Genomic DNA, 16,604 nt, shown 5'->3' with positions numbered 1-16,604 from the left:
CACAGAACATAAACAATCTGTATGGCCCCATTACTAATGTACAAATACAACTCAATCTTTTGAATACAGGCTGTACAGCAATCTCTCACGCAGCGTACGGTAGTGTAGCGGTTATGTCTCTGGACTAATAATCCAGAAAGCATGATTTTAAATCTCAGTTTGAGAATTTGAATTAAATTTTCTTTTTAAAAAATGGAAATAAAAAGTAATCAGTAAAGGTGACCATGAAACTGTTGGATTGTTCTAACAACCCAACTGGTTCGCTAATGTCCTTTAGGGAAGCAAACCCGCCGTGCTTACGGGATCAGGGCCATGCGTGACTCCAATCCCACACCAACTGATTGACTCTTAACTGGCCTCTGAATTGGCCTAGCAAGCCATTCAGTTGCACCAAACCTCTACTGAGTGGTTCAAGAGTACTGCCCACCAACACCAACACCAAGTAGGGATGGAAATAAAAGCTGGCCTAGCCAGCCACGCCCACATTTCGAGAATGAGTTATGCTCCTTGTTTAAAATAGAAAATCATTGCTCTTCCAGGTGTTCCTGGTTATTTTCATTGTTGGGGATTCTATGATTTGAGAAGCTTTTGCAATAGTATATTACTTAAACACGTACATGTTTTAGATTTGGAAATGCGATTTCCACCAATATCTTCAATATTTCAAACAATTTTACAACACCAAGTTATAGTCCAGCAATTTTATTTTAAATTCACAAGCTTTCGGAGGCTTCCCCCTTCGTCAGGGAAGCCTCCGAAAGCTTGTGAATTTAAAATAAAATTGCTGGACTATAACTTGGTGTTGTAAAATTGTTTACAATTGTCAACCCCAGTCCATCACCGGCATCTCCACATCTTCAATATTTCAAGCAACGAAGTATAGTTTAAAATTTTGATGTCCAATTTACCTTACTGTTACCACGCGAATTTGACACATATTACACTCAGTACAAATATCTGGCCAGAACTTTCTCCCTAGAAGTAGCTTATCAGTGCCACCATTCCATTGAACTACGGCCAATTGTGTAACAGACACCGAAGGTCGTTGTTGAATACCATATATAAATGTTGCTGAAACAGCAAAAGAATCAGATACCTTGATGCATGAGCTCCGTAGATTTAAGTTCGATCACAATTATATCTAAGTCATTATACTGTCTTGAAATTCATTCACAATTACTGGAAAAAACATGAACCAGTAATATAATTTGTTAGTCGGTGTGCAATAAGCTCAGTTATTTTGCAACAACAAAAGTAAGAGTTGATATTTGCTTTCAAGCAATTTAGGTAGTTGCAAACGTCGACTAACATTGTGCATTTTACCGCTTTTGGTTGCGTTATGAGGGAAAGACCCTGATCCTCAACTTTGGCGTGCACGCTGAAAATTCGCCAATAACGATGTCCTCGTCCTCAGAAAAACCGAGTAAATCATCCGTCCCCCAGCGTCTGCACGTTGGTTGATCCGTCAAATTCACGGGAACAAGAACAGATAATAACGACACAAATAACAAATGGCCAAACATTGCTAACACTGAAAGAAATTGTCGTTAAATCAAAGTATTGTCAACCATTTTTATAGACGGTTTCATATGAGAGCTACGTAAATTTGCCATAAATAGAACCGATATTCCAGAAACCTCGAACAAATTAGTTTCAACTCCCAAATCCCATTTCAATCTGCCTTCTAATAAAAAAATAATCTGTAGGGAACAAATTATAATGATATAATCAACTGTACATAAATTGTCTTCAGTGATAATATTTAGAAGGCTTGGCTTTGAAATTGCACTAGTGAATATTAATATATTGATGTATTAAGCATTCATAAGCTTATTAATATTGGCGTGTCATAATTTCAAAGGTCTAGGGATCATTTTAACTGTTATCGCCAGGCACTAAATGTGTGATAGCGAATCTGTTAACTGCTAGGCAAATAATTCAAATGTCTCTGATTAATCTGCTAGAAAAAGCATTTTCAAAAATTATATTTCAACAATTAACGATAATATATGTACTTACACAGGGATAAATTTTCAATTTGCCACCCGGGATTAAAACCGGTGTTGCGGAACAGCTGGCAGTTATCGGAATCGTCAGATTTTCATTTCTTTTGAAATCGCTGGAACTTCCAACTTCGGTGGGGGTTTAAAACGGGCGATAACAGATTTACCACCCACCGCCGGATGCTTCTTTCCATTGACGACGGTGTATGGCCGGCGGCTGATCCGATATCGCCCTTTATACACCACAACCAATAACAGAAATGACTAAAAGTAGCAGACACGTAAGGACATAAAAAAGCAAACCAAACGCTGAGGTTAATTTCTAGAGGAATCAATTCTGAGAGAGAGTATAAACCATCATTTAGAAAGGCATGGATTAATCAAGGACAGTCAACATGCATTTGTTAAGGGAAGATCGTGTCTGACTAACTTGATTGAATTTTTTGAGCTGGTAACAAGAAGGGTCGATGAGGGAAGTGCGTTTGATGTAGTGTACATGGATTTTAGCAAGGCTTTTGACAAGGCCCAACATGGCAGACTGGTCAAAAAAGTAAAAGCCCATGGGATCCAAGGGAAAGTGGCAAATTGGATCCAAAATTGTCTCAGTGGCAGGAAGCAAAGTGTAATGATCGACAGGTGTTTTTGTGACTGGAAGGCTGTTTCCAGTGGGGTTCCGCAGGGCTCAGTACTCGGTCCCTTGCTTTTTGTGATATATATATTAATGATTTAGACTTAAATGTAGGGGGCATGATTAAGAAGTTTGCAGATGATACAAAAATTGGCTGTGTAGTTGATAGTAAGGAAGAAAGTTGTGCACTGCAGGAAGTTATCAATGGACTGGTCAGGTGGGCAGAAAAGTAGCAAATGGAATTCAATCAGGAGAAGTGTGAGGTAATGCATTTGGAGAGGTCAAATAAGGCAAGGGAATACACAATAAATGGGAGGACACTGAGAGGTGTAGAGGAAGAGAGGGACCTTGGAGTGCATGTCCGCAGATCCCTGAAGGAAGTAGGACAGGTAGATAAGGTGGTTAAGAAGGCATATGATATACTTTCCTTTATTAGCCGAGGCATAGAATATAAGAGCAGGGTGGTTATGCTAGAACTGTATAAAATACCAGTTAGGGCACTGCTTGAGTATTGCGTGCAGGAAATATGTGATTGCACTAGATACGGTGCAGAGAAGAGAAATGAGGATGTTGCCAGGACTGGAGAATTTTGGCTATGAGAAAAGATTGGCTAGGCTGGGGTTGATTTCTTTGGAACAGAGGAGGCTGAGGGGTAATTTAATTGAGGTGTATAAAATTATGAGAGTCCTAGATAGAGTGGATAAGTAGGACCTATTTCCCTTAGCAGAGAGGTCAATAACCAGGGGGCATAGATTTAAAGTAATTCGTAGAAGGATTAGAGGGGAGCTGAGGAAAAAAAATCACCCAAAGGATGGTGGGGGTCTGGAACTCACTACCTGAAAGGGTGGTAGAGGTAGAAACCCTCATCACATTTAAAAACTACTTGGATATGCACCTGAAGTGCCATAGCCTACAAGGCTATGGACCAAGTGCTGGAAAGTTGGATTATACTGAGTAGCTCTTTCTTGACCGGCACGGACACGATAGGCCAAATGGCCTCCTTCTGTGCCGTAAATTTTCTATGTTAAGTTATGTTAAACTTATATAGAACGTTGGTTAGACCACACTTAGAGTACTGTGCACAGTTCAGGTCTCAGTATTATAAAAAGGAAATGGAGGCACCGAAGAAGGTGCAAAATAGATTTACAAAGATGATATCAGAACTGAGAGGATATACCGATCAGAAAAAAAACTGAACAGGCTGGGGCTCTTCTTGCTAGAAAAGCGAAGACTGAGGGTTGACCTGATTGAGGTCTTTAAGATTATGAAAGGGTATGATAGGGTAAACGTAGAGAAGATATTTCCACTTGTGGGGGAGTCCAAAACTAGGGGCCAGAAATATAAGATAGAAACCAATAAATTAAGTAGGGAATTCCGGAGGAAATTATTTACCCAGAGAGTGGTTGGAATGTGGAACTCGCTGCCACATGGAGTGGTTGAGGCGACTAGCATAGAAGCATTTAAGGGAAAGCTAAATAAACACATGAGGGAGTAAGAAATGGAAGGTTATGCTGATAGGGTTAGATGAAGATGGGTGGGAGGAGGCTCATGTGGAGCGTACTTGGCACGTGGGCTGTGGCTGGAAAACAAGCGCTTAGGGCAGTGCGCTGGCACCGCGCCACCGCAATATCAGATAACGCAGTCGGCCTCCGGAAGGGAGAAAGTTACGATCGATTGGAGGGGAGCATCCGATCACAGGAATGTGGGGGGGACCTGGAGGCACAAGCGGCCTGGCTGGTTTGTAAAGCTGGTAAGAGCACTCCTGCTACACCCGACCGCACAAACTTACCTGTCTACTGAGTGGAGCACGGGCAGTGCACTCCCTGCTCTGCACTGTTCTAAAATGACAAACGGCGTCCGATGTGCTTCATAGGATCCTGGTTTGCATTTTAAATGGCCCTGCTGCCTGACTCAGGCGGACAGCCCAGCAAGCCAAAAGTAGGCCGAGGGGAAGATTGCGGCGGCCACAGCGACGGCGGGAACGGGGCAGTATGTCATTCTGCACCATTTTTACGGGTGGTATCATCCAGTTTTAACCAGATTAGTGACCTCAACATCTGCCCCGTTAAACATCTCAAGCAATTTTACCCAATTAATTTGGAGTGACTGCTGTGTAGGCAGCAGGGCAGTCATTTTGCAGCAACAATATCATTCAATTGAAAGAATTGGTTTTGATAGTGTTGGTTCTGGAAGGAATATTGATAAGTACAGGAGAAACCTCTCTGCTTTTCTTCAAGTCACGCCACAGAATTTTTAGCGTTAACTTTTTAGCATCTCACTTCCAAAATGGTCACATTGGTTCAGTACCGCACTGGAATTTCAGCCTTGAATGTGCCTTCGAACCTTAATGGAGGACCAGATTCCCCAATCTTCTGACCCAGTGGCTGAAATCCTACCAAATCAGCCAAACAAAACAATGACGGATGACGGAGGATGGTTCCTATTTGTTTAAAAAGAAAGACATAACTTGTCTTTATATAAAGGGTTTAACATCCTCAGAAAGTCGTAAAGCGCTTTGCAGCAAATTGATTAATTATTTTGAAGTGGTACCGCTGTTTTTTATTGGGCAAAGGAACAGGCTACTTTGCACACAATTGCCCACAATCAGCAATGCCATGGATGGCCAGTTGATCTGATTTTTGGTAGTGTTTGTTGAGAGATGAATAACAGGATGCCAGGATAAATCCTCTGACGTTCTTCGAATAGTGCTGTGGGATACTTAATGTCCAGCTCAGATGTTAGACGGGCTTCCTTTTTATGTCTTATCCGAAAGCACAGACATATGACATAAGAACTTAAGAACATAGGAAATAGGATCAGGAGTAGACCATAGGGCCCCTTGAGCCTGCTCCTCCATTAAATCAAATCATGGCTGATCTTCCACCTGAACTCCACTTACCTGCCTGATCCCTATATCCCTTAATTCCCCTAGAGTGCAGAAATCTGTCTATCTCAGCCTTGAATATATTCAAGGATTCAGCATCCACAGCCTTCTGGGGTAGAGGATTCCAAAGATTCACAACCCTCTGAGTGAAGAAATTCCTCCTCATCTCAGTCTTAAATGGCCGACCCCTTATCTTGCGACTATGTCCCTAGTTCTATACTCTCCAGCCATGGGAAATAATCTCTCAGCATCTACCTTGTCAAGCCCACTCATAATCTTATATGTTTCAATTAGATCACCTCTCATTCTTCTAAACTCCAGAGTACAGACCCATTCTACTCAACCTCGCCTCATAGGACAAGCTAGGTGGGAAAGTATGCTTTCAGGAGGACTCAAAGAGCCCACAAAGGCTAAATGAGTGGGCAAAAAGGTGCACCTCAACTCCACTTACCTGCCCGATCCCAGGAATTAATCTAATGAACCTTTGCTGCACCGCCTCTAAGGCAAGTATATGCTTCCTTAGGTAAGGAGACCAAAACTGTACACAGTACTCCAAGTGACGTTTCACCAAAGCCCTGTATAATTGTTGTGTAAGACTTCCTTACTTTTGTACTCCAACCCCCTTGCAATAAAGGCCAACATTCCATTTGCTTTCCTAATTGCTTGCTGTACCCGTATGCTAACTTTTTATGTTTCTTGTGCGAGAACATCCAAGTCTCTCTGAACATCAACATTTAATAGTTTCTCACCATTTAAAAAATATTCTGTTTTTCTATTCTTCCTACCAAAGTGAATAACCTCACATTTCCCCATATTATACTCCATCTATCACCTTCTTGCCTACTCACTTAATCTGTCTATATTCCTTTGCAGACTCTTTGTGTCCTCCTCACAGCTTACTTTCCCACCTAGCTTTTTATCATCAGCAAACTTGGATACATTACACTCGGTCCCTTCATCTAAGTCATTAATGTAGATTGTAAATAGCTGAGGCACCGATCCTTGCGGCACCCCACTTGTTACAACCTGCCAGCACGTTTATCCCTAGTTTCTGTTTTCTGTCGGTTAACCAATCCTCTGTCCATGTTAATATGTTACCCCCAACTTCACGGGCCCTTACCTTGTGTAACAAACTTTTATGCAGCACCTTATCAAATGCCTTTTGAAAATCCAAATATATGACATCCACGTGTTCCCCTTTATTTACCCTTCTAGTTAGATCCTTCTAGTTACATCTTAATAGGTTTGTCAAACACGATTTCCCTTTCATAAAACCATGTTGACTCTGCCTAATCATATTATAATTTTCTAAGTGTTCTGTTGCCACTTCCTAAATAATGGATTCCAACATTTTCCCGATGACTGATGTCAGGCTAACTGGCCTGTAGTTCCCTGTTTTCTCTCTCCCTCCTTTCTTGAATAACGGGGTCACATTTGCTACCTTCGAATCCACTGGGACCGTTCTAGAATCTAGGGAATTTTGGAACATCATAAACAATGCATCCACTAACTCTGCAGTCGCCTCTTTTAGAACCCTCGGATGTAGGCCATCAGGTCTAGGGAATTTGTCGGCTTTTAGTCACTTTAGTTTCTCAAGTCCTTTTTCTCTACTGATATTAATTACTTGAAGTTCCTCACTCTCATTAGACTCTTGGTTCCCCATTATTTTTGGTATGTTTTTGTTTCTTCTACTGTGACATTGTAGCACTCCCTCAGTGCTTCACTGAAGTGTCAGCCTATATTATCTGCTCATGTCACTAAAGTATATTTTTAAATTTGCATTCAAATATTTTACAACTTCTCAAAGTGCATTACATAAATCTCTCAGCAGGAGTTAAGAGAAGGATTTATGAAAAATGTGAATGTGATTGGAGAGCTAAATTTTGAAAATGAATGATATGTGGCAAGAGTGGCCACAAAATAATTGTTGAGAGCTGGGCCATCAATAGTGAAGTCTATGATATTGCGGAGGTATGGACGGATAAGACCACTAGGCATTTGCAAATGAGAATGAAAATTTTGTATCAACGGTTTACGAAATGGCAAGAGAGTGGAGGTCATCAAAGACAGGGCTGATAAATGAGAACGCTTATTGCAGTATAGCATGAGGGATGCTGTTTAGGACGAGCTGAAGTTTGTGCAGAGAAAAACATGGAAGGCCACAGAGAATCGCTTTACATTTCGTATATTGTTTTCTGTATCAACCTCTCTTTTCCATGGAATCCCAATCTTTAAGGTACTTCCTTACTTTCAGTCTTTTTATTTATTTAATCAGTATTATTGAACCTGAAACATAGTATAACATTTCCACACAATCTTTATTACATATTTGACTACCTATTTCCAATTCTCTTTAGTTTAATAAATATTCTACAGCATTACTCTTAACATTGCAGACTGAGGTTCAACTTTGAAGTAGTGCACATATGAAAGCAACATCTGACTAAATCGGGTAAAGAACCCCACTAAATTTATATGTAAAAAATTCTCAAAGAATATTGGGATCCATTTAACCCATCATATGCTTCTTTGTATTCATTTCTTTCCTCAGAAGGATAACATAGCATTTAGGCGCAAAAATGCAGACCAGTAAACCAAAACTAGACGCCAGAATTGCAAATATTTCTACCGCTACCGTATATTTGCCAGGAGAGCTTATATAAGCCGGAATGAACGTTATCCAAACTGCACAAAAGATAAGCATGCTAAAAGTTATGTGTTTAGCTTCGTTGAAATTATCAGGAAGTTTTCGAGCTAGAAAAGCAACCACGAAACATACACAGGACAAAAATCCAATATAACCCAGTACACAGTAAAATGCTATTGCAGACCCTACATTACATTCAAAAACTATTATCTCATTAAAATAGTCACTGTTTTTCAGCGGATACGGTGGTGATGTAGTTAGCCAGGCAGCACATATTAAACTTTGTACTAGTGTAAGAATAAAAACAGTTAGACGTTGTTGTGTAGGCCCAAACCACTTCATGGTGTTGTTGTTGGGAAGAGTTGCATTAAATGCCATCACCACAACAATTGTTTTACCCAGAACGCAAGAAAGACAAAGGACAAAAATAACACCAAATGCTATATGACGTAATGTACAAGACCAAGATGATGGTTCTCCAATGAATGTAATTGAGCACAGAAAACAAAGTGTTAGTGCAAAAAGAAGCAGAAAGCTTAACTCTGAGTTGTTCGCTTTAACAATAGGTGTGTCTCTGTAAAGGTAAAACGTAACAAAGACACTAATAGTCATGAAGGCTCCAAGCAATGCGAGCGTCACCAAAATAATCCCCATGATTTCCTCAAAGGAAAGAAATTGAATTTCCTTCCATATGCATTGATCTCGTTGACGATTGGACCGGTATTCCAATGGACACTTGATGCATTCTATTGAATCTTAAAAGAAACACAATTAAAATCGAAAGAAATGTAGTTTAAAACAAGTCATATTTGACAATGAATCATAGATAAATTATTTGTGAAAGACGTATTTCTACTTGTTCTTACCAGTCATGTTACTGATTTCACCATCTGCACATTGTATGCAATCAAAACAGCAAATGGGTTGTCCTTTTCTTGCTGCCTTTCTTGTTCCATTGGGACAGGCCTCGGAGCAAACTGCTTTTGGCACCTTGTGATAAAGAACAAAAATCCAACATTTAAGTCATCTTGTACCTTCTTTTAATTCCCTCAATATTAGCTGCCCAAATGTGGTAAAGGGATAACACATCCGTATTCCATATGTGGCGGTGGGGGCGAGAGGATCCCGAGGGCCTATTTTCCGCATGTTCTTCACTTTTCCTTTCTGAAAGACGCTAATTCCTTCTTAGGTGCAATCTCCTCGCTCTCTCCCTCCCGTATTTGCTCAGGTGGTCATTCGCCATGTGTGAACCAACGCAGCAATTGCTCGCAACCCATTCCACGTCAAGCCCCAACAACCACACTGGGGAACTGGCCACCACGAGGCACTGAAAGAGGATCAGTTGCTCGAACCTTGCTTGATATTTCTACCCAGGGCTCCATTCCCTTGCTTACTGGGTTAATTGATTTTATAGAAACATAGAGCACAGACGGAAGCCATTCGGCCCATCTTTCCTATGTCGGCTTTTCGAAAGAGCTGTCCAATTAGTCCCATTCCCCTGCCCTTTCCCCATAACCATGCAAATGTTTCCTTTTCAAGTAATTCCCTTTTGAAAGTTATTATTGAATCTGCTTCCAGCATCCATTCAGGCAGTGCATTCCAGGTCATGACAACTCGCTCCATAAAAAAAGTCCCAATCTCCCGCCAGTTCTTTTGCCAATTATCTTAAATCTGTGTCCTCTGGTTACTGACCCTCCTGTCAGTCCCTATCTACTCTCTCAAAATCCCTAATTTCATCAGGGCTGACTCAGTTGGAAAGTGGCAAAACAGGGACACAACAATGTCATCCGTACATATGCAAAATACTGCGGATGCTGGAAATCTGAATTAAAAACAGAAAATGCTGTTAATACTCAGCAAGTCGGGCGGCATCTGTGGAGAAAGAAACAGAGTTAATGTTTCAAGTCGATGACCTTTCGTCAGAACTGGAAGAAGTTGAAGATTTCTTCCCTCCCCTTCCTCCCCCCACCAACCACCCTTTCCCTGGCTCTGTACTTGCTTACGAACTGTTAAATCTTCAACATCTTCCAGTTCTGACGAAAGATCATCGACCTGAAACGTTAACTCTGTTTGATTCTCCACAGCTGCTGCCTGACTTTGAGTAACTCCAGCATTTTTTTTGTTTTTATTTCAGTCATCCTTTCATAGTTTAGTGTTCCAAATAGTATTTTGGCTATTGTGTATCATGCAATATTCTACTAACTCATACATGCTTTTGAACGATGATCTTACCACCTTATCGTGATAATTGATTTTAGCATTGTTTACTGTAAATACACGGGATGGCAGAGGTGTTAAGACTGGAAGAATTTCGGTATGAGCCAATTTTATTTGCTGGAGTATTTGGCAACCCTTAACTACATGTGAAACTTTACTCCATTTACTAGTCTGGGGACTTTTTCAATTTCGACTTATTTCTGTACACAGATAAGCGAATGTGTCATCATCCCATATATTACCGAGAATAGCATTTCCTTACCGTGAACTGAGAACCACTCCATATGATTGCCCCTTCGCTGATGACAAATTCTTGTCCTGGCGATGCAGATCCATCGTAGTGCCCAACAGTTACAGTCTCCGTGTTACCGAATGCATTTAGCTGCCAGTTCACGATGTCGTATGTTGGGACTGGGTCGCCATTTTCATCAAAATATACCGTTTCGCCAATCTTAGTTATGAAATGTACTGTTTGTACTTAATGCAGCAGCTTTAAAAGGGAAATTAAATGTTTTATCTCAAAAAATCCTTTAAATGTGCAATTCATGTGAGTATTAACCCCATATTTGACTTTCAGAAACGTACAGGTCGTAAACGTATTTTTGTAAAATGTGTTGTCTCTTTATACGGCAAACAGCATGAACTGGTCCTTACCTGCCACGGACGAAAATGTGAAATATTTGCACAGCTGTTATTGTAAAATGGTCCTTTCCCATTTTCGCACGAGAGCATATTATGAAGAGCATGAGCTATAGCATAAGTCGCTTTATATACATTGTAAGTAACTCTGTACTCAGACACATCTGTAAATATATTATGTGCAGTTTGTAAAATCTCTGTTCCTGTGCATTCCTGAATCACCGATTGAGGTTTAATTCCAGCTGTTTTGTTTTCCATGTTCTCTAGGGTACAGCTGAATGTCTTTTCCCAAAACTCCTTCACTAAAAGGTTTCCTGGATAGACCGAGGGGTGAACATGCATTAGGAATTCTTTCAGTCCTGGTAAATTTACTTTACGAATTGCAATTCCAATTGCGCCAGAAAGAAATCGCCTGCTTTCTTCTGGCGAGAGAGGTGACGTAGTGATCCAGGCTTCGCTTCCTATCCACTGAACGCCGGTGACATTTTGCCGTGCTATTTCTTTGAGCAAAATGGCCATATCCGATTGGGATAGAAAGGCCACAACAATTCTTGTGGAAGATGTCTTTATAGTGTTTATAGTTTTAAGTAACTTTGCCTTGGAGTATGTTTTATGAAGAGACTCAGAGAAAGCGATGCAAATGCCTAACCGTTGTACGGTTTCCGTGAAAGCTTGCATTCCAAAGTTACCATAGTCATCGTCACTTTTAATCGTCCCGATCCAAGTCCACCCAAAATGACTTACAAGTTGGGCTAACGCTCTCACCTGAAAGTAATCACTCGGTATTGTTCTGAAGAATGACGGATATTCATTTCTGTTACTGAGGCACACACATGTAGAAACGTAGCTAACCTACAGAAAATTGAAAAGTAAAAATTAAATTATTCTGCAACAAAAATAGAAGGAAAGACTTGAATTCATATAGCGCCTTTCACTACCCCAGGGCGTCCCAAAGCGCTTTAAAGCAAATTATGTACTTTTGAAATGTAGTCACTGTTGTAATGTAGGAAACCCGCAGACAAATTGCGCACAGCAAGGTCCCACAAACAGCAATCAAATAAATGACCAGATCATCTGTTATAGGTGTTGGTTGAGGTAAAAAAAATCTTGGCCAAGACAACTTCCCTGCTCTTCTTGGTTATAGTGTCGGGGTATCTTTTACGTCCATCTATGAGGGCGGACAGGGCCTCGGTTTAACTTCTCATCGGCAAGACAGCACCTCAGACAGTGCAGCACTCCTTCAGCACTGCATGGAAATGCCAGTCTAGATTATGCACTCCAGTTTCAGAATAGGGCTTGAAACCACAACCTTCTGACTCAGAGGTAAGAGTGCTACCACTGAGCCGAGGCTGACACAATATAAAACGACATTAGTAATTGATGTTACATTCAGCCGGAGGTTTAGCAGGCTTAGATTCGTTATTGTTTTTATTTGCGAGTCAAAATATTACAGTACTATAAGGCGAATGTAGTAATATTTAAATGGACATTATGGTTTACCTCAAAACTACAGAATCCTATGAATTTATTCTAGAGTTGTTTTTATGTCATTTACTGACACTTAAAGGTCATTAATGCTTCTTGCAGCTTCTGCTTCAGAATAAATTAACAGGATTTTGTGAATTTTGAGGAAGAAACATAAAGTGCATCAATAAATATTATCACACTCACCATAGAGTAGCTTAATATTTTGACTCACAAATCAGAACAATAAAAATGCTTTCCCCTCAAGGTTAGTAAGCAAATTATTGTATTTAAGGAATAAAATACCTTTCCAGCTAATCAGGCCATTACAGTGGCTGATGAGCTTAAATGGAATTGATAGATAACTAACATGGATTCCAAGGTGAATCAGACAGGGGAAAGAATCCTATTAGTAGTTACATATGAGAAAAGTGATATTGAACTGCTTAAAATCGTTAAAATGAATTGTGAAATATATATTAAAAGTGTTACACATTTCAAGTCTTAGCTTCGATAACGCAATTAACAAAAGAATACTGTGATAAATCGGTGGTCCTAAATAGATTTTTTTAAAATTATGAATTTCAGAATTGTAAAAGAATGAAGTTCAGCGACTACAGTAACAATTCAGCACTCATCAGTTTTTATAACTTGGAATATAGACTTTCAAATTATCTATTAATCTACAAACGTTTTTATCAAAATTGAACAACTATAGAGTATATTTTATATTTTTGAAAATAATCATGGCTATTGGATTCATTTTCTTTATTTCTAAGCAAAGAGTTTCGCCCTAAGAAAATTGGTATAAAATGCTTTGTGCGTTTGTACAGAAGAGGAGCTTAGAGGGTCAGGTTTTGCTGGAGCGGGATATCTCCCGGCGGTAGATGCCGTTCGTTAGATTTGTTCGTGCACGTTTTTAGTTGCTGGCCGATTTGCGCATTAGTAACGTCGTACTTAGTTCAGCAAAATCTGGCCCCAATTGATCTCTTGTTTCACACATTAAGATTCTATTGCTTGTCTTTAGCTAATTATATATTCCATTATATATTTTACCATTGGGATTCTGAAAGTACTGATTAAGTTCGCGATGGCTAAAGACTGTGAGGATCCAGAGTCTCCAATAATAGCTGAAACGTCAGGGGCTCTTTTGCAGGTAACATTGGAAGCCGGTTTTTCAAGCCTGTTTAAAAATTCAAAGGCTGCTTTTATTGATATTGGAGGCGTGCCACAGGAATCGTATATTCGGTAACCCAGTGTCACATTTGGAAGCAGTTTGGGATCTTTGTTTATTTCCTCAATAGCAAAAATCATTGCCATTACGAAACGAAAGAGCCTGTACCGAAAGCTGCGGAGAGCACATTGTAGTTTTAGTATGGTGAAATAAGCACAGCCATAACTGAAAATATATGCTCGTAAGTGCAATGCTAGTACTTGTAATATATTATTATGACTAGAAATATATTCGTTATGCAAATTTTCAAAATTCACTTCACAACACGCCGACTTACAAAGATGAAATACGCGATATGTGTTCAGGGACTGTACTTTAGGAAACATTACCAAAGCATCCTTCATACATCCAGTTTGCTATTTGCGATCTGGAAGTGGTATTACATGGCTTGTTACAGGAGTTTTGCTGAATTTGAATAGAAACAAATGAAAGCAATGCCGAGAACAATGCCACCTAAACTCTGAGTGGAAAATTCTAAGGGGAGCTCGTCAAGTCGCCAAATTGAGCTGTGTCAAGTGATTCGAAGAATTTGGATATTCCACATTCGCGTATTTATTCGGAAACACTTTAGCTATTAGTCAATTCCACTCACATTTTGCATTGTATCTATAAGCACTGTTAACAAAAAACGAGTATAAACTAAATACATCACGATTGGCACTCTTAACTATTTTTAGTGCACTGGAATTAAAGCTGGCTTCAATAATTTATGACGGCTGGGTTTTAACATATAACAATCGGGATATGGGGAAGGTGCATTTTTATAATTTAGGAATTACTTTTGCAGAGTCATCTTAAATATTCCAAGCAAATAAGCAAGGGCACGTGCAGTTTTTGACTCTGAATTGACTTTAGACATTAAAGAGAATCAACCTCGGAGTTACCTCACCACTGGAAGAACTGTTTTAAATTTCCATCCAGGTGTTAGTTGGCTTTTTTTGTTTAACCTCACGTTCAGCAACGTTGTTGGTCTGGTCAGGTGAAATTGTCTTCAGGTCGCAGACAACACTTTCTGAGCAATGTATAAGTTGCTAAGAGACTACTAATAAATCAATAATAAACTGCAATACATGCAAGGTAACTCCATAAACAAATGCATCCAAATAATTCGTATATTTTCATCGACAAAACAATTCGCCCTACTAAGTGGTATCACCTGTCAGAAAGCATACAAACAGCTCAAGTATTAAACAACACTCTCATTTAGCTTGAGATGCTTTAGCCAGTTGATAGGTTGAACTCACGTCTTGCATTTTACCCCTTTTGACTGGACTTCAAAAGAAAGATCCCGAGTCACAACGTTGGCGTGTACGCTGAAAATTCCGCCGAGAACAATGTCACCGTCCTTCGATAATCCGAGCAAATCATCCGTCCCCCAGCGTTGGCAGATTGGTTCATTCGTCAAACACACAGGAGCAATCAGAGACAATAACACCTCATATAAAAAACGGCGATACATTGTTATGCAGGCAGCAGCTGTGGTTCTCTCAAAGTACCAACAATCGGCTTTATATATCGGCTCATTTCATTGGCAACTGCGCAACCTGTAATTGCTGAGTTCCTAAATTGCTAAATAATCAATAAGTCCCCAAAGAAAATCCGCTGCCAGATGAGGAAATAGAAAATTACACAAACAAAGATCCGCTTTTTTGCTGGAGGCTGTTTACCAGTAATCAGCTGTAATTGCTGAGATAGGGATGGGCAATAAATGCCGGCCTCGCCAGCGACGCCCACATCCCATGAACGAATAAAAAAAAATAAAATGAGGCAACGAACCCAACGAAAACTCCAAGTCTAATTGTTGATGTGCATTCTACCAACGGCATTACGTTTTCTGCAATCTCCTAATGCAAGGATTCCAAGTAGATTATTGCTTTGTGACCTGTGCTTTCTGACAATTATTAAATATATTTTTTGATCAGCAAAGAAGCTTGCGAAGCCCCAGCACCACCCTCAAAAATGTGCAAAACAAACTATTGAGAAATCTACACAGGTATTGCCTGTGCTTGCCCTATATGGAGTGCAGATTGTCTCCCCATAGGGGTAAACCTCACTTACCTAAGCCCTGCAAAATTAGGCACAGATTGCGAAGCACCAAGAATTGGGGACCCTCAATTTGTCCAGGGATACTGTTGGAGCTTCAGCAGCTAAAATCGTGTAGCTTGTCAATGTGCTCGGCCCTCGTAAACTTTTCGGAACTAGACTAGCAAAATACACTCTATCTATTAGGACGTTAGTTTGCCGGGTTGATTGGATCGAAGTGGGATGACCCCCAGCTCCCAATGGCACAACCTGCCCCTCCAATCCACCTTAATGAGCCAGGCTGACAGGTCGATCAACAACAGCATCCTGAAGTTCTGCATAGCTGCCTATATAGGATCAAAATAGGGCATTGTAATCTATATAGGGTACGATAGCATAGTGGTTATGTTACTGGACGAAAATCCAGAGTCATGAGTTCAAATCCCGCCACGGCAGCTGGCGAATTTAAATTCAATTAATTAAATAAAAATCTGGAATTAAAATACTAGTATCAGTAATGATGGCCATGAAACTACCGGATTGTCGTAAAAACCCATCTGGTTCACGAATGTCCTTTAGGGAAGGAAACCTGCCATCCTTACCCGGTCTGGCCTATATGTGACTCCAGACCCACAGCAATGTGGTTAATTCTTAATTGCCCTCTGAAATGGTCCAGCAAGCCACTCAGTTGTAAAATCTCGCTACGAAAAGTCATAATAAGAATAAAACCGGACGGACCACCCGGCATCGGACCACTAGGCACCGGACACGACAACGGCAAACCAAGCCCAGTCGACCCTGCAAGGTCCTCCTTACTAACATCTGGGGACTTGTGCCAAAATTGGGAGAGCTGTCCCACAGACTAG

At 40.3% G+C, this 16,604-nt stretch overlaps 1 pseudogene; it reads right to left on the bottom strand.

Moving 5' to 3' along the window:
- Positions 1–8,024: 8,024 nt before the first annotated feature.
- Positions 8,025–15,106, bottom strand: LOC137330990 (extracellular calcium-sensing receptor-like; annotated as a pseudogene).
- Between the last annotated feature and the right edge of the window lie 1,498 nt (positions 15,107–16,604).

Source organism: Heptranchias perlo, chromosome 13, assembly GCF_035084215.1.
Source record: "Heptranchias perlo isolate sHepPer1 chromosome 13, sHepPer1.hap1, whole genome shotgun sequence".
NCBI classification, from domain to species: Eukaryota; Metazoa; Chordata; class Chondrichthyes; order Hexanchiformes; family Hexanchidae; genus Heptranchias; species Heptranchias perlo.
Note: the sequence above shows the minus strand (reverse complement) of the source record. Positions and strands in the feature narration are given on the sequence as shown.